At 43.0% G+C, this 20,697-nt stretch overlaps 1 protein-coding gene across 2 annotated transcripts in view; it reads left to right on the forward strand.

Moving 5' to 3' along the window:
• Positions 1-8,417: 8,417 nt before the first annotated feature.
• Positions 8,418-20,697, forward strand: part of ncalda (neurocalcin delta a) — a 71,875-nt gene continuing 59,595 nt past the window's right edge. Inside the window, exons 1-2 of one of the 2 annotated variants that reach the window (XM_086310367.1) lie at positions 8,420-8,614; positions 11,125-11,208. The gene's annotated coding sequence lies outside the window, so the exon portion shown is untranslated. Of the gene's footprint in view, positions 8,615-11,124; positions 11,209-20,697 lie in introns of both variants that reach the window. The other variant, XM_086310368.1, reaches the window with a different exon arrangement.

Below are 20,697 nucleotides of genomic sequence, written 5' to 3' on the forward strand. Positions count from 1 at the left end.
TAGGGAGCATCTATTTAGATAAACGTCTAAGGGGGGGTGGGGGTGGCTGGGGTAGAGGAATTAATATGCAATTTGTTAATAATTGCATTATAAAATAATTGAAACAATTTCTCTGTAGTTGGCAGTTTCTGTCTTTTTATGGCTATTTGTACGGTAATATTTATATTTTTTTTATGTGTATCAACAATATGCAACATTTGGTTCGGATTTTTTTTGTCAGTCATATTAATCACAATATCCGTTGTATGCAGTATCCCCGTGTCTTGGCATGTTTCTTTGTGTCGCGTTGTGCCTCCCTAGATGTATAAAGACTGAAACAGCTGTCTCAGCTAGCAATAAGTGATTTTTACTTGACAACTTACCCACTGGCCTTTTCTTGGGAAGAGGCCAGCTGTGAACTTTGCAAAGAGATGAGGGGTTATACCTGGACACAGTTATAATGTGATGTTAAGGTCAGATAACATCACAGTGTTTGCCCACCAGAGCTTGCAAGAGTGTAAGATCTGTCTGTCTGCACACGGACTGTTTGCATTGATTTCGATGCGAGGTACCCACCTCCTCTGCTCCTTAAGGGCTTGTCACCTGATCGGGACCTTAAGTGTGTGTGTGTGTGTGTGTGTGGGGGGGGGGGGGGGGGCAGTAGAGAAGTCATCTGAAAATAACCACATCTGCCACCATTTAGGATGATCTGTAGGTGACAGCTATAACCTGCCCAAGACTTTGGCTCAGCTGGGATAAGTGCTTCATGCTCCACGTGTCTCATAATAGAGATGCTAAGGGAGCTGGACCTCGCAACGTGTTTGAGGACGTGCATCTTTTAAAGCATATGGGGTGAGCCGCCTTATTTTCACTGACTAGTGAGAGAACAGAAGAACTACTTTCACTGCATTTGCTCTTAGCCTGTTTGTGGTGGCGATCAGAGAGAGCCATCACTTCCTCACATGGACTAAAATCATTTTCTTCACCTCAGAGCAGCACTGAAGCTCAATGCCTTCACACTGAGCGACCCCATGTTTGCTCGAGTTCCAAAGGGTAGCACGCACACAAAGGTTGCATTTGATCAATAACCCCTGACTGGATGAGTAAAAAGATCTGTCTCGGGGCGGTGATGCAGGGCTCCAAATGCATTAACCGATAGCAGTATTCATTAGAAAGCTGTGCATGCACGCACAGACTGGAGTTAACATTGGTAAATGTTATTTGTCAGTGTATGTATTGTATCTATTACTGTAGGATCTACTGTACAATATAAAGCGCCGTGAGGCGACTGTTGTTTTGATTTGGCGCTATATAAATAAAATTGAATTGAATTGAACAGTGTGTGTGAGCCTCCTCTCTGAGACATGCTCATATGACACACATCACTCTCTTATGTCTCAGGTGTGTTAATCATGCACCGTAGAGCTGAGTGCAACCTAAGATTTCAGTAGGTGTTACTGGCATTTCAGCGGGGGTTATTTGCGTGTGTGTTTGTGGAACCTGAGAGAGACCCTTTATAAATAAGGATCTGTGCTCCATCTGGTCCCAGTCAGAACAGTTTGAGGTAACATCTCAATCAGAGCTGCTGATTGGTGTTGCTTTCATGTCTGCGCTGCACCTGCCCAGCCCTCCGCCCAAACACACAGGCCGAGATCAGCTATGCCTGCACCTTGTTCATCGCTTACATTCGCGTTTTGTGACTTTTCAGGCACTGCAGGGCCAAATGAACGGGAATAAACAGAACAAAACAAGTTTATAATTAAACTTCTGTCCTAATAATTGAATTTTCTACGACACATCCATTTCCTCTGATCTTGGTTAATCCTTTGCTGCCTTCAGCTTCTGCTGGAAAAGTTGTATTTCATGTATGCACATGTATTCTTACAGTTACATGTAATATACCTGTTTTTTGATGTTTTACATGAAAATTTAGGGTCGTAGTGGGGGGCTGGAGGGATGTGGGCTGGGAGGGGGCTCTTTTTCTATTCTTAAGTGTTGTTAGTGCTGCCATCAAGTACAGAAGTTCAGAGGTATGACTTAGAAGTTCAAGGTTGCTGCTGTCTTGATTGTGTGTGTGTGTGTGTGTGTGTGTGTGTGTGTGTGTGTGTGTGTGTGTGTGTGTGTGTGTGTGTGTGTGTGTGTGTGTGTGTGTGCGTGCGTGCACTTTTGTTTTCTTTTTGTGTCATTATTTATTCATTTATTTGGTTCTTGTGTGCATTTGTGTGCGCCTGGCAGGGGGGAAGCGTGATGGTTGCCAAGGCAACAGTGAAATCTTTTTCTTGTTCTTTTGCAGCAGGAGGCAGGGAGACTTCATCAGCACTGGATGACCCCCACCCTCCAGAAACACAGGTGCAACATCTCCTCTGTCTCTCTGTTTCATTTTCACACAACCTGCACTAACACTGTCAGCAGGGCACTGATTCATGTGAGGCTAAACAGCTGGTCAGTATATCGACAGGTCAGTTAATGGGAAAAATAATTACACTGATTATTAGAGATTCATTTGTAATAATTTATAGCACTGTAAGTGTAGCTAAACAGGGTTTTTCTTTGTCTTTTATTACACCGAGCTGCATCCTCCTTACGCTTGAACTCCGCGATGCCATCCATCCATTCTGTTTTGCCTATTTCTTATAGGGGCCGCGTCAAATCATGTCATATCTGGCCTCTGACCTCACACAGTTACTCAAAAGTATTTTGCCGTTGTTTGTATTGACAGCATATATATAGAGAGAGAATGATATATGGGGATTTTAAATATCACGTTACTTTGGACCTCTGACTCCTTCTTCAAGGTCGAATACGTCAAGCTTTTATAAAACGTCTTTTCACTTTAAAACCATGTTTAAAATTCTACTTCCTTTGGTCCTAATGATGATACTGGTATATGGCAATTCTAACTATCACATTATAATTCACATAGTCCATTTATCATATCTATTCCCTTAAAAGTAAATCCTGCTAACACTGAGAGCTGCTTTGCTGGAGGTTTGTGCTCTCTGAGTTCTTCTTGTTTCTAATATATTGGGAGGAGTGGTGCCGTATATTAACATGTTTATATTTACAGTGTTTCCTTGTTTTATTATTCTTTAATTTCCTTTATTATTGAGTATGACCCCAAAAAAGGGATTGAGAAGACTTGCTAAATTAGCTTTGTTGTTGCCCACGTCACCATGTCCATGCTCTCAAATTACCCAGCAGCTAAAATAGCAGCACACAACATGTGTGCCAACACAGAAGACATCCGGATCCAGATAGAGATAGACAAATATATAAATGATTAACTCATACTGCTGCTTTCACAAACATCTGCTTTCACTTCTGTGTCACGAGTGAAAACGTGCAGCACAAAATTAGCCTGCGAGTTGAAGATGTGCCCCTCTACTGCAGTATAAACTCAGCTGCTCTGACATTTTCTTTAAATAAACAAAGTCAAAGGGACAAAAAAATTCTTCAGACAGCTGTCAGTGTGTGTCACTCACAAACCTGATTACAGCACCTGATGGAATTATCATATTTACAATAAGACCTTTCTGTTAGAACGCTCAGCTATTGTGCTTCAGGTAGCTGCAGAAATACAGCACGGGTAAAATGCAGCCAGTAAATGTCAGAGCAAATTTGACAGACAGGAAGGAGAAATTAAAAAAAAAGAATGAGTGAACATAATAAAGTGAAATGACAGAGTGATTGTGATCTGACGGGGCTGCTTTGTATGCATATTAAACAGCAGGTGATATCAGATCACTAGTGCTTTTTTTTGGAGGGGGAGACAGAGGGTAGAGTTAAAATCTGTAATTTTTATTAGAGCCTCAAAACTAATTACACATGTTAATGAGGAAGATGTTTGGTCACAAGGAAATGTGAGGTTAGAGTGTAATTTCGGCGCGCTCCCGGTTATCGCTTTGCCATGAAGACTCGGGGAATGTTTAACATGCGGCACTCTAGTTTGGACCTTTTCTTGGCTCCGTGCCTCATGAGTGTAATTTGGATGAGTGCAGCTCGCTTGCCTTTGGGCTCATTAACAACAATATAAACAGTAATTACTGTGATCGCCTAATTAATTCATTTAAAAATGCTGCACGGCGTAAAAGGCATGAGCAAATCTTTTCGGGAGATAACAATTTTACGGAATCACTGTTGACACAATTAGCAATTTCATGTCCCAAAATACAGCCCAAATAATTAAAAACTTCTTTTTTTTTTGCACGTGTGTGTTTGTGTGTGTGTGTGTCGTGTCACGCATTTACTCCTTTATTATTCAGGCCGCTCCCCGGTTTTCTCTCCCTTTTCTCTAAGCCTGCTTTCTGCGAGTTATCCCTCTCTGATCCCGTCTCTGTCTGCGTGGCGGCTCTGCGGTCCTGATAAATGTAATCCTCCCCTCTGGACACGTTCTTTTGTTTTTAGGCCATTTTCACGCTCCTCCTCTGATCACTAGGCTTTCTTTCTCACAGAATTCTCCGCCTTCGTTCGGTGGGTTTTGTTCTAGTGAAGAATTGTTATTTGGCCCTCGATCTACTTTTTTGGGGGGTGGGGGTTGGACAGTTAATTGTGATTAACAGTAATTAAGACTGAGCAGAACAAAAAGTGGATTTGGACAATAGACAAAGTGACTGATTCAATATTTTATTTTTATTTTTTTGCATTTTCTCCTCCACACCACACCAGACAGAGACAGACCCCAAAACAATGTTTCAATTAAGTCTAACAATGAGTGGCACAGACAGTATGTTCCCTGATAACTGGCTGCTGCGGTTTCCACATGACAGATAAGATCAGTTCATATATAGGAAATACAATGCATATTTTCCAAAATCTATCATTCAGACATCCAGAGCTTTTAATAAAGCAACCACTGGTGCATAAGATGAGAAGCAGAATGTGAGAAGCATGTGACAGAGTGCTTTATGTTGGAGGGACAGTCCTCTGACCCTTCAAAACCCCAATTAGTATTCCTGCAGAATTTATTACCACGCCTGGCATCACTTGGTGTTGATTACCTCTCCGCTCATTAAAGTGAGAGTAGATTTATGGACAGATCCAACTGATGCAAGTGCATGAGTTGGAAAAATACTAGTCGCGGCAGTGATAAATCTCGTTTGGGATCCAGTGGAGTTTGGCTGAGATTAATGATAGCCGTGAGTTATTTACAGCTAAACAGAAGCAGAGGGTAACTTCCTGGAGACTCGTGAAATGTTAACAGTATCCGAGAGTCCACTGAAAAACTTTTCTTGCCTTTGTTTTAGATGATTAAATTCGAAAAATATAATTTTCTTTATTTTTTTTGCGGTTATTATTTTGGTTAGTTGTAGCAAATATTGTAAAATGTAGAATTTCTGAGCTTTAGGTGTCTGACCAGCACTACACAGATGTATTTAGTTTACAGACGCCTGTAAGAAAAGCATTAAATGTTTGGATTTGAGAAGCTCGAAATAGCAAATAGCTGACTTTGGTTTGTAGTTCAAAAATTCAGAAAACTATTGTAGATGTTTTGTCTTTCTCAAATTAAACAACACTTGTTTGTAGTATAATCAGTAATTCTGAAAAAAAAAGTAACCTCTTGCAAAGAGCAGTATCTTTTGGGGCTAAAATTATCTGAATCGCAGGGTTTTATTTTGGCGCCTTTTCTAAGGTAAAGAGAGACACAGGACCACATGAATATGGAGTGCAGCACTTGATCGCCACCTGGTGGTGCATCTTTGTATAAACCTCAGCTCACTGTTGGTTAACAAACGGAAGAACTGAACTGACTGTGGCTCCAGATAACACGGCCCCTGTCCTTTGTAGGCGTTCTGTTCAAGCAAACAGGCAAACCAGCACTGTTGGACCCCGCTTTTGGTTCCACACTGATGCTCCTCTGCTTGGGTCACTGAATACTGCAGAAACCTACACTAAACATACTAAAAACCCTTTAAGTAACAGCAAAGAGTCAGCTTCTGTTTTCTTAGAAGAAGAGCTAGTTTCCAGCTGTTCTGACTTCATTAGCTTTACTAATTTCATATCATTTTACTGAAACATCACAGTAGTCCGAGTATGCTGTGCAGCTCTATTTTGAAATGATAAAATAGTAAATGGTCTGGTTCTTATATAGCATGTTTCTATTCTACTGGAGCACTCAGAGTGCTTTATACAACATGCCTCATTCACAAAAGCACCTTTTTCCCCCCCTAAAACTAAGTGTTTTCTCTCTAACATTCACACTATGATGAATGCACCAGGAAGCAACTTAGGGTTCAATATCTTGTCCAGTGATACTCTCTGACATGCAGACTGGAGCAACCAGGGATCCAGCCAGCAACCTTCCAATTAGCAGCTCACCTGCTCTACCTCCTGAGTTCAAAAGCATAAGTATAACTCACTCTTTGAGGCTGCTTAAGTAAAGGTTATCCATCCATGATCTTCACTGACACTCCTGCACCAACCAAATGTTCAAGTATTGATGGGATAGTCTTCCTATTAACTGTGAATAGACAACAAATTTTTCTTTTGTTGGTGTGGATGTGCTGGGGTTTTTAGGATGTGTACATATGTGTTAAACTAAATAAATACATTTTGTAAAACCTCCAGTAAAAGTCAAAGTATTTACTCAACGTCTTTAGTCAGGTATAAGTGAAAAAGCACAGGCTCTGAAATGTGCTTAAAGAAGGTCAAAAGTAGTAGTGTTCTCTGGATTTTTGTGAAAAGCTAACTGAAAGCCATGCTAGATTAATATACTAATAACATAATATCATGACCAGGTTTGAGTTTGCCTCTACACCTAAGCAGAAGAATAAGTGCAGGCAGGTGTTAAAGTGGGGTTGAGCAGGTGGAAGAAGCTGAAGATCAGTTAGTGGCTGATCAGTGCTGAGGTTTACTGCTCCTGGAATGGTTTTACACAACTGTATTCAACTAGATTTAACCCATGAGTTCACACGCTATTTAGCTGATTTCCATTCCCCACTAGGCCACGCTGTTGGTATGAATGTAGAATTCAGTGGTTGAATCTCTGTATCATCAGCTTAAATTCAAATTCATCTCTGCTACACTTGATGTAATCTAACTAACCAGGAACACCACAGCCGCTCTACTCCAGTCCAACACATTGCTTTGATTTCTTCACAGTACAACAAGTTAAACTGTTTACCCTGCTCTAAAATACTGAGTGTTTGCATGCAACCTTTGAATGACACAAGGTTGCATGCATCAGTTTTGTTTTGAAGGACGTTACACAATATGAAAAATCACATCAGATACAGATCTGGTATGAGGACACTTTACATTTTAACAAAGCCCATTGAGCCTTTAAATGAAACCTCGCTGCTGCTGCTGCTGCTTCTTCTTCTTCTTCTTCTTCTTCTTCTTCTTCTTCTATCCAGTTCTGTCTTACATCTTATTTCATCTCTGTCTGAAGTTATCTCTCGTGTTTTTTTCCAGTACAGATACCTGAAAACTGTAATAAACTAGAGTGACAAAGTACTTAGAAGTAAATTAGATAAATCTGTTACAATGCATTATTTTTTCTCAAGAGATCAATATTTTTAGTGCATGATCTGAAGATATTTTTATTTGTGTTTATTTATTTATTTATTTATTTATTTTTTCAATTTATTTGAGTTAGGAACACAGTCATGCCAAAAATGATCGTCTGCAAAAATTTGATTTCTGGTATTTGCCAAAAAAAAATGATTGCAGGAATTTAAACTAATATAAATGACTTATTGGACTATAATCTGTCAAAAATATGTCAAACATATCGCTCATGAATGATATCATTTTGAGGCAGAAAGAACATTCCTCCCACAAGGTAGAAGCTGCAATCTGTTTTAGCAAAGTGACTTTTGTACATCCATCTGAGTAAAAAGTCTTATTGACATTAAAATGTATTTTTAAGCGAGATCTGGCAAAGAAGGCATCAAAAACAGAGACAAATCCAACATGGCAGTCATATAAACACAACAAGGGACCAAAAAGTGCTATAATGATTATAAGGTCAGTACAATAACGCAGTCACAAAAAAAACTTGCAGAACTGGTCATGTCTTTATTTTATATATTACCCTTCATATATCCTATTTACTACAGTCTACTTACCAATATAAGTAAATGTATTAAACATTAAAACACACACAGAGGGAGAGAGAGAGAGAGAAAGAGAGAAACATCGAAAATCACTTCTTGGGGACACCACCAAAAAAAGCCCTATTGTCTAGTTGTCCACTAGATGGCGCCAGAGTCAAGTATAAAGTCATTACAATGTAATTTGATTCGCGGTGGCTAAAGCGGAAGAAAACAACAGAGGTCCCACTCCGCTCTTTTTCTTGGTACCGCAAAATTTGCACACATATTTTCTTTGCAACACACGAAAGGCGTTTTCGTGTGTTGCAAAGAAAATATGTTTTGTTTGAGCAAAACAAAATTTTTTTTATTTAGTTTCTAATGATTACATTCACACTTTAATGCAGGGAAATGCCTCGCAATAGACCATTTGTATAACCGTCTCTCTCTCCTGGGCAGCACATCTTTTCTATGCTATCTTTGCTCTGACTCCGCGCTCGCTGACACTTGTTGGGGGCTACATGTGTTCCTGTGTCTGAGCGGTTTGGGCTCTCAGGTTAGCCGGCAGACGAAGAGGCCAGCCCCGGGTGTACTGTAACATAGTGGTGAGTGACCGCTGTGAAGTTGTTTGTCCCTATTTGATAGCATGTGTAGCTCTTTTGTTTCCTCGCAAATGGCTGTGGTAAATGACTGCCGAGCACAAACATAAAGCGACTCACTCGTGTGGTCTACAGCGGTCTACTTTTTGCTGTTGTGCTGCAGGTTTGCTCAGCACGTACCCGCGTCCTGTATCCGAGCACAGCTGGGTAATATGAGGTTTTAATAGCAGAAACTAACGTAACTCATCTGTTATTACATTTGTCCTTTCTGGCCTGTTAACATTAGTTAGCATACTGTTCCGATTTGCTCGTGTTTACGGGCTGTAGGCGGATTCAAACTCGGACTGTTTGCTTGGAGAAAGAAAGCTCAGGAGGATTTAAGCTGAATTGAATTTGTGTTTGTTGGCGATCAGGCTTTGAAAACCTTCACTCAGCATCACAACTCTGTCCTAAAGGAGTCTTAAGCTGTGATTTGAAGGGGGGGGCAGGCATCGCCTCCTGTTTTACTCGGGCCCATGATCATTTCATTACATATGAACTGAAGTTGAGTGTGGATGTACACGCCCACATTTATCTGCCTTGGAGAGATTTTTCCTGGTGGCTGAGATACAGCCGGCTCCTTATCACACAGGTGAAGAGTAAACAAACCTTAACTCTGTTTAGTCTGTATGCATCACATATCTCTGATGACAGGCACCGCCGATAAATCAGCCGTGCTCATTCAGACATATTATATCAGATCTGAACGCCAGGCTTTAAAAAGCGACCGCAGGAGTGACAGACATAGCAAACTGCCCCTAAGAACAGGCACCATAATCTGAGTTTGACCACCAGAGAGCACTGACAAGCTGGGGTTTTGTGTTAAGAGTGAAAAACGCTTTATTTATTTTTTATTTTATTTTTTCCCCTATCTAGAAACGTAAAGAAGTCTTTCTGATGTATTGGATCATTTTGAATTCCCTTCTGGTGTTGTATGAAAATATGACAGCAGTAAAAAGTAGAAAAAACTTTTTCTTTTTTAGATACATGTAACAGTCAACAGTCCACAGCCCTGGTAGGTGCAGATCTATCACAAGGACACCATCTGTCTTTAGTTTTTTACATGTGTTGAGAGACATCTGAGAAAGGAGGCGGATCGTTAGACCGCGGGAGAAGTTTTTATGAAGAAAGACGTGCCCTCTGGTCAGGCCTGGAATATTTGAAGATAAATATGAGGATGCTTTAACAGTGTAAGATATTACTCAAGTGTAAGTGATCTTTCTGTTTTTTATATGACAGCATGTGATAAAGCGCATGACTTGCTCAAAGTGAAATATATATACTGGAGATATGGGGCAGTGATGATGCTCATATTAACTATCGACAAGGTTTCAAATAACGAGTCTGTAAGCCTAAAAGTGAGACATTGTGTGTGATGACAGTTGAGAGTGGACCTGTTGATACAGTCCTCTCATGCACACAGCGCAGGCACCCATCCACCTTTTGCTCAAATTCGTTGTTTGAGCGGTGCGGCCAATCACAAGAATGCTGGGTGGCTTTGAAGGGAGAGAAGGTAAAGCTACTTGTTTTAGACAGCGGTGATTTTGAACTGTGAATATTGTAAAGCTGCTCTGGTTGAGTCCAATAGTACACAAATAGTGTTGAAGATGAGCATAATAGGTCTCCTTTGTATTTTTCTTAGGATTGTGCAGTGTTTAGTCCGCAGCGTCTTCTGTTTTAGTGGGCAACGCACCGCATGGTTCTTTGTAGCATGTGTATGAATGGGTACAGTGTAAAGTTCTCTGGTTCAAAGTGTTACAATGTACAATAGTGAAAATGGCAACTTGCAACTGAGCAGCTTTAATCAAGTGAAGTCTATGACAAGAGTCAGTACAGGCAGCGCTGCAGTCAAACCAGTTCTCACACTTGTGTGGGTCACTGACCCTAAATCATTAACTCACATGCACTCTAACAAACAAAGAATAGTACACTTATGGTTACAGACTTCGTGCTTGCATGTTGAATACGCTACATTCACTTCTGAACTGAACATGATTTATTGTGATAGAAAAATTCATGTATTCTGCGATTAGACTTCGATGACCCATCGTGGCAGCACGAAATCCCAGCAGTGATAGGATTTAGGACAGGACCCACCCCCCCAGAGTCTAGGTGCTGCTGGTGGTGAAGATGAACTGAGGCTTTGATGGAGCTCTGGCTGAGGTGTCGGTGAGGTGGAGATGGAGAGGAGGTGGGTTGCATGCAAAGTGGAGGCTGATTGGCTCAAAGGAGGCAGACAAGGAAATGATTGGACTAGAGTAATGAAGTCTGTACTGAGATTGAAAGCGTGGGAAAGTGGTAGTGATGTAAAGAGCAGAAAAGCAGCCTAACACCCAGGAAAGCAGGCAGATGACTGATTACAGATCTTCCTAATAGAACTCACACATAAGCTTCATATAAACAGCTGCTGTTCTACTGGTAAAGTCGTCCTGCTATTAAATTGAAGTTTAAAAATTATATTTTCTGTCTTTCCTCAGGTGCTGGTAACTTTCAGATAAAGTTATTGGTGGATAAGGACTACCAGCATAAATTCATCTACCAGAAGTAGAAAGCTCACCTTGGTGAGTGGCATCCTTTTCATTACTTACCTGATTTGGGTTCAAAGTGATTGATAGTGTTGTCTCAGAGCTTTGGCTGGAATGTGTTTCCTGCCACAGTCCAAAGAAATGCATACGAGGCTGACTGCGTATGAATTTCTAGGGAGCACAAGCACATTATAAGCCCAAAAAGAACAAACACTTGATGTTTCATAGGATCCAGCCCCCCTATAAGAAGATCCCCCGCCCCTCTGAATTGGATAAGCGGAAGAAAACGAATGACGTGTTTAACCGTCATACCAAAACAAGCAACACGGGGTCTCCACAGCTGGTAGCACCAGTGTGGTAGCTTCATGGTGGACACCATTCCTCCCCTAAGAGGAGGGTAGTGCTGGGATTCGAACTCAAATCGCCCCTTTACTAGAAAACCAACTAAGACTCAATGCCACACTTATCTTACCAAGTTAATGGTTGTAGTGTTGCTTTTATATATGTGTTGTAAAAAAGATTTGCTAGAAACAATTCAAACAGTCTGCTGCAGCACTGTTCTTCTCACGCTGCTATTTTGATCGTTCATTATTTTTTCACACCTGTTTCCCTTTGTGGTGAAGGAGGTGTCTCTTTCCTGTTCTAGACAACTTTTCAGCCAATCGGCGTTTGACCTTCGCACAACATCGTCTACGCTTGGCTGCATATTGTTGGGGTTTTTTGGAGGACTGCATACAAACTCATCTCAGTGGGTTGCATACCAAAGTCCTTCGCTCTGTGTAGTGAAAGGGACACAAGCACTGTACCACACGCTCTGCTTATAGCTGTGGTATTGCATTTGTTTTTTAAATGGATAGGTGGGCTTACATTATAAGCATATCAAACACTGTGTCCTTAAAGGCCAATCATCCATGTTTGAGTGATTTACAAATGAAAACATGTCGAAGCAGAAAGTTCACTGGTAAATTTTGAATAGAGCTTCAGTTAGGGATATATTATTTCATATTATTTTTCAGAACCGCATTAAGTTTGCTGTGCTTGTGTGTAACTGAGCAGTAATTCAGGCAGCTCCTTTTTCCAACAATGTCTTTTTTTAAAGCTGGCAAAACCTCATTATTTATAGTATCAGTTAAAGAGGCTCCAGCTTCATAAGGAGAAAGAATAGCGTCTGTTAGTAGAAAACGATTGAGCAGCACCGTGGTTGACAGTGTGGTCTCAGAGCATGCAGTGTAACCTATTTCCCATGCTAGGTTTACTGGGTGTTGGTATGAATTTCTGTTAAGTGTTTGCACTCTAACAGAAAGTTCATGAGACGAAAGCACCCTGTAAACCCAAAGGCTGTTAAAAGATGATGAATATCAAAACAAAAGGCAATGGAGCCCTAGACTAACTTTTCCACCAGCAATAGTCTTAACAGCGCTTTTAGTTGGTTGTAGCAGCTCATGGTTGGGCCACAGACACTTTTTTGTACAATATTAATTCATGACCCAACATGCTGGTGCCTTGTAATAACTTTAGTGCAACTTACAGTGTATAGGCAACATTGTCTGTACACACAGCAACTTAGCATTCCCATTGTGCTAATTCGGTTGCATGTACTGCACTTCATTGTTAGCTGCCTAGTCACTCCCTGCTTGCACTTTCATTATCAGTGTTGTCTGAGTTGGAACTTCTCGTTAGCTGTTCCTCCCCCCTCTTACTTGTCATTTTTATTTTTAAGATACAGTAAAAAATATATGTGATGTATTTTTTGTATTTGGCAGTTGATCATACACAAATTAAAATCATATACACATTACTAGAAATAAAAAAAAATATGTATGTAGCATGCAGGATGAGAAGAGTAGACATGCTCTCTGTGATGGGCAACTGACATGTAGAAATCCAGCCAGCTATGACAGCATGGTAACACTTGTGAGCTGGTCGTTTGATTTTCTTTGGCTCGTTTTCTCTAACATGATGAGCACAGTGTGGGAAACAATGTCTGCGCTTGTCCTTCGGTTTTCCCAGGAGGGATAGCTAGGATTGTTGGCATTCCTCATTTAAACCAAGGATGCAGCTACACTGCAGCTCACTGAGCTCAATACTGCTGTCAGGATGTAAACAGGTCAAATTACAGGCGGGAAGCTCATTTATAAATATTGAGATCACAAGGGCTGGAACACTTTTGAGTGCAGTATTATGCAATTCGCTGATTTACAACCCAGATCACTGCAGTCACATGCCAAGAAACCTAAAGACTGAAGCTAAAACAGTGTATCCACGATGTCCCGTGAAGAAGAAATGTCAAGACACATGCTTCATCAAATATGCTTGAAGCAGCACAGCACCTGCACACAATATCCCAGCATCCAAGTTCACCCCTCTTCACACCGAGCTCTGCAGTTGTTCTCCTTTGGCTGCGCTCTGCTCCACATGAGTGCGGCTGAGATCAAACTTGATCATTCCGACTCTGCTTTATGGTTCGCACAGACGCGGTGGTGACAAGTGAGAACATGATGTGCCGTCCGCTGGTGTCAGGTGAAGCTCTGCGCCCGGCACCCTACCCATGCGTTCACAGGTGGAGTCTAGTGTTTGTTTAATACTTTTAAAAAAACTCTGTTGTTCCTGTTCTTCGTATTTAGGATGTCACATTTAGATTTCTAGCTGCAGTAACTCACAGAGATGGCAGTGTGATGCAAACCGAAACCTAATTTTACAAGAACCCTCTGAGAGATCTTTGACTGATGTTACTGCCTCAACATGCAAGCCAGACCTTTTTTATTACAGCCCCTGTGTCATCACAGGCTGAATGGATCTGCTTCTGTTTTTCACTGTGGCATGAAGATTGTTGTAACAGTAAAAACAATAATAAATCCATCTTTATCTTTGCCATTTCCTGCAAATAAAGATGTGCATGAGGCAGATGAATTAAATCTGTTAACAGCTGAAATGAAGCACAGAAAACAGCTCGGTGATTTATTCTAATTATTTAATACCACGCAGTCTTATGCTTTGCATACATAGCACAACATGGAAACTAGGTGTTGCTCACAGTGAACCGAGTGCTGATGTTTGTGAATGAATACCAAAACGTACCCATGTATGGTAACACTGTGACATTCATGTAGAAGTACACCAATATAGAAACAGGAACTGGATGACAAACGTAATGAAATGAGTTTCATTAAAGGATCCTGGAGTCCTTCATCCACTGAGGTCTTGATTTGTGTCAGATAATCAAACCACCACTCTAATGGACACAATTAAGCGTTTGGGTACAGGAGTTCACATCATCTTAAGATTTTGATGTGAAAACGCATCTGTTGCCATGTTACAGAAAGCAGTTAAAGCAGCCTTTTATGTTTCGAGAGGTTACGAGAATGAAAGGCGCCCGACGTCTCTCTCTCGTGCGTGTCACAGAGTAATTTTGTGTGTCAGAGATGACAGCGCTGACACCTGGCCTCCCAATTGGTTCGATGCGGATCTCTGACCTGTGAGTCATCGCGGCGCTGCGCTGAGTGCCTGTCTGTTGTGTTAGATCATAAGCACTGTTGGCATTAAACGTAATAATAGATTTTAGTGAAATTGAGAGTGTGAAATGGTTTACTATAATAGAGCTGCAGTCTCTCAAACATACTTACTGTAAGTGTATATGCTGATTTCAGACTGTTGTATTAAAGCGGGGCAGAGGGAGATTGTTTGCCTTTACGACATGACATAGCACTTTACAGCTTAATCCTCTTGGCAGACACAAATAACTGTTAATTTAATTGTTTGGCGAGTGGAGGTATGAGGATATGCACGGTGTCCTTCAGAAAGCTACATCCCTCTGTGTCTCGTGTTGAAATGTCAGCTGTACACACCAGCTGTCTGTTATATTTAACCTCTCTGCTCTGTGTATGTGTTTCTCTGTATATCTGTCAGTCTGCCATAACTTTTCTCTCTGTTAGCTAGAGATGACCAATTGCCAGCGTCTTAGCAGTGTTGTGATGGGCTTCACAAGATCCTACATAAAAACATTTTCATGTCAAAATGACAAAAAAAAGAGGATTTCATTTGTCCCTTTATAGCTCATGTAAAGCAGCTTTTTGTTTTAAATATTGGTAGTCATGATCTTTACAGTATTGTGTGCAAAAGTCTATAAAAGTCTACATTTTGCTTCCAAGGAGCCAGACTTTTGCCAGTTTTTTGAAGTGGCTTTCTTTTTTTCTTTTTTTTGGGTTTTGGGTTTTGGGTTTTTTGGTCACCCGTGTGTACACCTGTGAGCATGGACGCGCTTGTTTTTTTAAAAGGTTCCTTCATGTAATGATCTGCTAGAGGGTGTGGGGGGGCCACAGCCCCGTCCTCCAGGGCATGAAGCAGGTATGGAGGAGATCAAAACTCCAGACATCCAGAGGCCCCCAGAACACAAGAGACCAAGGAAGACTAACAGAGGGGCAGCTGCACCACTGTCCCAGAAAGAGCTGAGGAGAGTCCCAGATGAGGGCTCACCCAGCAGCCGCGGAGCAGAAGCCAGGGGGGGTTGCAGTGACGCGCCCGTGAGCTCCGCCGGCAGCCAGCTGTGCCTGAGTGACCGAGCCCCAGGCCGAGAGGCTGGGGGCACCCCACCTCCGAAGTGGCCCGAGCGAGCCCCAGGCTCCAGGCCCCGATAAGCGGCCGCCAAGGAGTGAGCCGGTGTGTACCTGGACGCCCATCCCCAGACACAAAGAACCACCAACGCACCGACACCTGAGGGAGTCCGCCACTGGCAGGGGAAGTGGTGGTGGGTGAGATAGGCCTCCAAACCTTGGAGAGCCTGAGATGACCCCAGAGAGGTGGCATCTGATACCCAACCTGACATATAGACACAGACATACAGGCACACACAGATACAAACATCCATTCCCACCCTCATGCTCTCATATGCACTTACTCCACACTCAACCAACATGGAGACAGACATAAAGAGACGCTGTACTAGAGCTGGGCGATATATCGAGTTTTTAAAACATATCGATATATTTTTATACGAGATATAAGATGTGACAATATCCTTTATATCGATATAGTCTATGTTACGTTATAATTATAGTTGTGGAGCCGCAAGTTTGCCTCTCTTTCGTCCACTTTTGTCTCTACGCAACGTTACTCCGCCTCGCCTTCACTGAAGACAACTCCCCCTCCTCCCCCATCGCTTCACGTGCAGGCAGCGACAAGACGGACACGGCAAATCTCCGTTAACGAGTTACTGCGCATCGCCCCATGCGTGGGGCTGGACGGCGTCAACGTGCTAACGAGCTAAACATGCTAACGAGCTAACCGCGCTAACGAGCTAACAGCGCTAACCCTAAAATCCTTTCATTCTCTCAAAAGTTGATAGCGCGCCTTATGTATGAATTCTGGTTGTGCTTGGTGGCCGCGAACCGATTTTATGTGGTACACGGCGTTCAGCAATCTGTCAAAAATGTTTGAGTACGACTTTGGTAAGCTACGGAGCTGCACCGCTTGATAGATTGTCGGCGCATTACGGCTACCGAGGAGCTTCGCGGAGTGATACGTACTGTGCATCAACGTAATATTACCGTATTGTGTGTGTATAAGGACCATAAATGGCACCTGTAAGAGACGTGGTTATGAAGCGGATTTCAAACTCCAGGCTATCAGTCACACAGTAAAACTTGGGAACAGAACAGCTGTAAAATCTGTCTGTCTTTGTTATTACGCTCAGCGTCTTTTAGTTTACATTTTGACTGCACAATTGTGAGCTCTTTGTTTAGCACAAAAACAACCTTGTTTTCTTTTATTTATGGAGCATTATTATTTAATGAATGCTCATAATTTAATTTTGAGTAATTTTTCATGTACATCTGTGCTGTATGTTAATAAAAGTGCCTGTGTGACATCTGGGACACAGCTTTGACTAAGAACTCTTTTTGTTCTTACTTTATGGCTTAAAAAAAATATCGAGATATATATCTTATATCGCCATCCAGCTAAAAAATATCGAGATATGAATTTTGGGTCATATCGCCCAGCCCTACGCTGTACACACGATCACACTCCCCAAGCGTACTCTACGAACCGGGTCTAGGTACCCTTGCCCCTGGAGGGGGGAACTGCACCCAGACCCAGGTGGTGTTACCCTTTTCCCTGCGGTGGGGAGAGGCAGACCGCCCCGACTCCGCAGCAGCAGGGAGGCCCCACACTCCAGACTGCAGTCGGACGGCCAACTCCTCCTCCTAGCCCCCCCGCTCCAGCAGGCCGCAGAGAACGGGGGTGAGAGAAGACTCCAAACCTCCCTCCACCCGCTCATTGTAGTGTTGATGCATGTGTGTTCTAAGGTGCATTTAAAACCCAGGAGGGCATGGAGCTACCTGCCAGAGAGCAGCAGGTAAGCGCATAGTCCCTCCTGCTAGCCTTCAATGTCTACGTGTATTTAAAATTGAGAGGTGGGCAACGACGCCAGGGGTGAGGTGTACACCCTGATGGTCTTTTGGAAGTGGCTTTCAACAATTGTTCCCCGGGCTTTGTGAAGTTTTCTTTGGACATCAGCTGCTTTTTCACTCATTTTCAGCCCTTATTGGGGAGCTTTTTGTCAAAAACATTCCTTACTGTTAAAGTCAAAACAATAACTTCCAAATTGTTGGTGTTAAAAGTGGTTTTAGATACTGTTAAATCACAGGGTGCACTTATTTTTTGCATACTAGGTCTGCGTCTTAGCTAGGGATGGGTATTGATAAGATTTTCACGATTCCGATTCCATTTTCGATTCTGTTTAACTGTCACAAACTGAAAGCAGGGACTCAAGCGCAGAGCAGGTTGACGTATCAGAACACGATTTATTTACACACCAGTGCAATACTATATACAGTGACGGGGAAAGTCCAGGGTTCCAGGGGATTAGGGGAAGGCTCTCTCTCTCTCACGCTCGCTCACGTCCTCACATCCGACTCACACACGTCCGTACCGCGGGGAGGTCACAGGTCCGGGAAGATAAACTGGAATAGGGAAGGGAGAAATCACTCACAAATCACGAAGGTAGGGCGTAAAGGTATAAGACCAAAAGAAAGACTAACGTCAGTAGCTCAATCATCCAGCGATGAGAGGATCTGTGACCCAGCCTCAAATAGTAGACCGGTAATCAGCTGATCGCCATCAGCTGATCGCCAACAGCTGTGTGAGCCAAGGGTGGGAGCCAGCTGTGAGCTCCGCCCAGGCAGAGAGGTAGGGGAGAGAAAAAGCAAAACACAAGTGTAGCCTTGTGAGGCCGGCTGGGCAGGCACAGGGACCATGACATTAACGATTCGATTCTTTATCGATTCTCTTATTGATTCTTTTTAAAAAAGGAGAACACTAAGGTCGATTAGCTTAGAACTTTGTTTTATATCTTCTCTTTGAACGAGATAGAAATTTAGGAGTAACATAACCTTACAAACCCAACAGTGAGATCTTAAGAGATCCAGCCTACGGCTCTTCAATGGGGTGTCACAAGAATATCCAGTAATGTCCCTGCCTACAATTAAACACATTCACTTACCATCTGCTGTGGCAAATGGGTTCAAGCCTTTGACCACAAACTTAGTCACTGCGCGGCGACATTCGTCTATCCTGGCCTGACAGGAGACGCTACCGGTAGACTGCAGTGAGAACTGCCAGCGAGCGCCAGCCAGACTCTGTCTGTCTCTCTCATCATGGTCACCTAAATGCACAGTAATGGCAGGTTTTGTATTAAGGCAGATTGCGCAAACATAATATGCACTGTTAGTTGATTATTTACCTGCCGCATTAACGGGAGAGGACGTGCAAACATTACCACTGCTGCTGGGTTGAGATTCACGAGTCCGGAGCGGAATTAAAAACACGACATTCATTTAAGTTTATCGCGTGTTTTGTGAGCAAATGCTTTTGCATATTCGTAGTGTTTCCTCCCTTAAATGAAATATCTACTTTGCAAGTATTGCAAGTTGCCCTGTTGTCATCCGTTCTCGTAAAGTAGTACTACTAAAGATGGCGGCGCGTGAACAACGCGAGGCTCAGTGTCTCTCCAGAATCTGCTATTTAGCGGTTTTTTATCTACTTTTAACCGGATTATTCGTCCAGAATTGCTGTGCGTTGCTGACCTACAGCAGACAAGAGCTTCTGGACATCTGGACTCACAACTCCAACAGTTTTATCGCCGATCTCCGACTCATCCCAGAGATCTCCAGAACACCGGAGGCTGCCCACTCTCCCCGGCTGGGCGGAAGTGCACGCAGACGGCGCCGAGATCGTAAACAAAGGCGAGGTAGGCGCGGAGGGCTACGGGCTAAGCTAAAGCTAACACCACACCGGCTGCCTTTACCCAGTATTTTTCTCGCCAATGTCCGTTCTCTGGCAAACAAAATGGATGAGATACGGCTCTCCATCACTAACAACAGACGGATTATGGACTCAAATGTCATGTTTTTCACCGAAACATGGCTGAACAACAGCTGCCCGGACAATGCTATCGAGTTAGCAGGACGCCACACACACCGAGCCGACAGGCTAGCAGATGACTCCGGCAAGACCAGAGGTGGAGGTTTGTGCATTTATATTAACAATGCTTGGTGCATGAACTCCACTACTACTGAGAGTCACTGCTCACCTAATGCGGAGTTTTTAATGGTCAAATGCAGACCTTATTATCTCCCCAGAGAATTCACTTCGATCATACTCACTGCCGTGTATATACCCCCCGACGCTAATGCTAGGTTGGCCATGAAAGAACTTTCTGCAGCCATTAACAAACACCAGAATAAACACCCCGAGGCTGCTTTTATTGTTGCTGGCGACTTCAACCACACCAACTTAAAGACAGTCCTCCCCAGATTCCACCAACATGTCTCCTGCCACACCAGAGGAGACAAGACTTTAGACCATGTGTATTCCAACCTGGCTGGAGCCTACAAAGCCACACCCCTCCCCCACATTGGACAATCGGACCATCTCTCCCTGTTCCTCACACCTCGGTATTCACCACTCATCCAACGTGTGAAACCTGCTGTGAGGACAATTAAAGTGTGGCCAGAGGGGACAGACGCAGTGCTCCAGGACAGATTTAAAAACACAGACTGGAATATGTTCACCCACACAGACCTGGACCAGTATGCCTCATCTGTACTGGATTACATCTCCAAAACCACAGACAGTGTCACCACCCAGAAACGGATCACCATGTACCCCAACCAGAAGCCTTGGATGAACCGGGATGTTCGTCTCCTCCTGAAGGCCCGCAACACTGCCTTTAGGTCAGGAGATGCACACGCCTACAGTACAGCCAGGGCTAATCTAAAGAAGGGCATCAAAAAAGCCAAACACCATTACAAAAAGAAGGTAGAAGAACACTTCTCCAACTCCAACCCCCGACGCATGTGGCAAGGACTCCAGACCATCACAGACTACAGGACCACCAAACCCTCCCCCGCATCCTCTGATGTCTCCTTCCTCAACGAGCTCAACAACTTTTATGCTCGTTTTGAGCGAGGGAACCCCACAACCACAACCAAAGCAGACATGACGCCAGACCACCAACCTATGACTCTC

This window comes from Aulonocara sp. 'chitande type north' Nkhata Bay, linkage group LG11 (genome assembly GCF_057382095.1).
Source record: "Aulonocara sp. 'chitande type north' Nkhata Bay isolate Kocher_YH1m ecotype deep benthic linkage group LG11, A_spYH_male_GT1.1, whole genome shotgun sequence".
NCBI classification, from domain to species: Eukaryota; Metazoa; Chordata; class Actinopteri; order Cichliformes; family Cichlidae; genus Aulonocara; species Aulonocara sp. 'chitande type north' Nkhata Bay.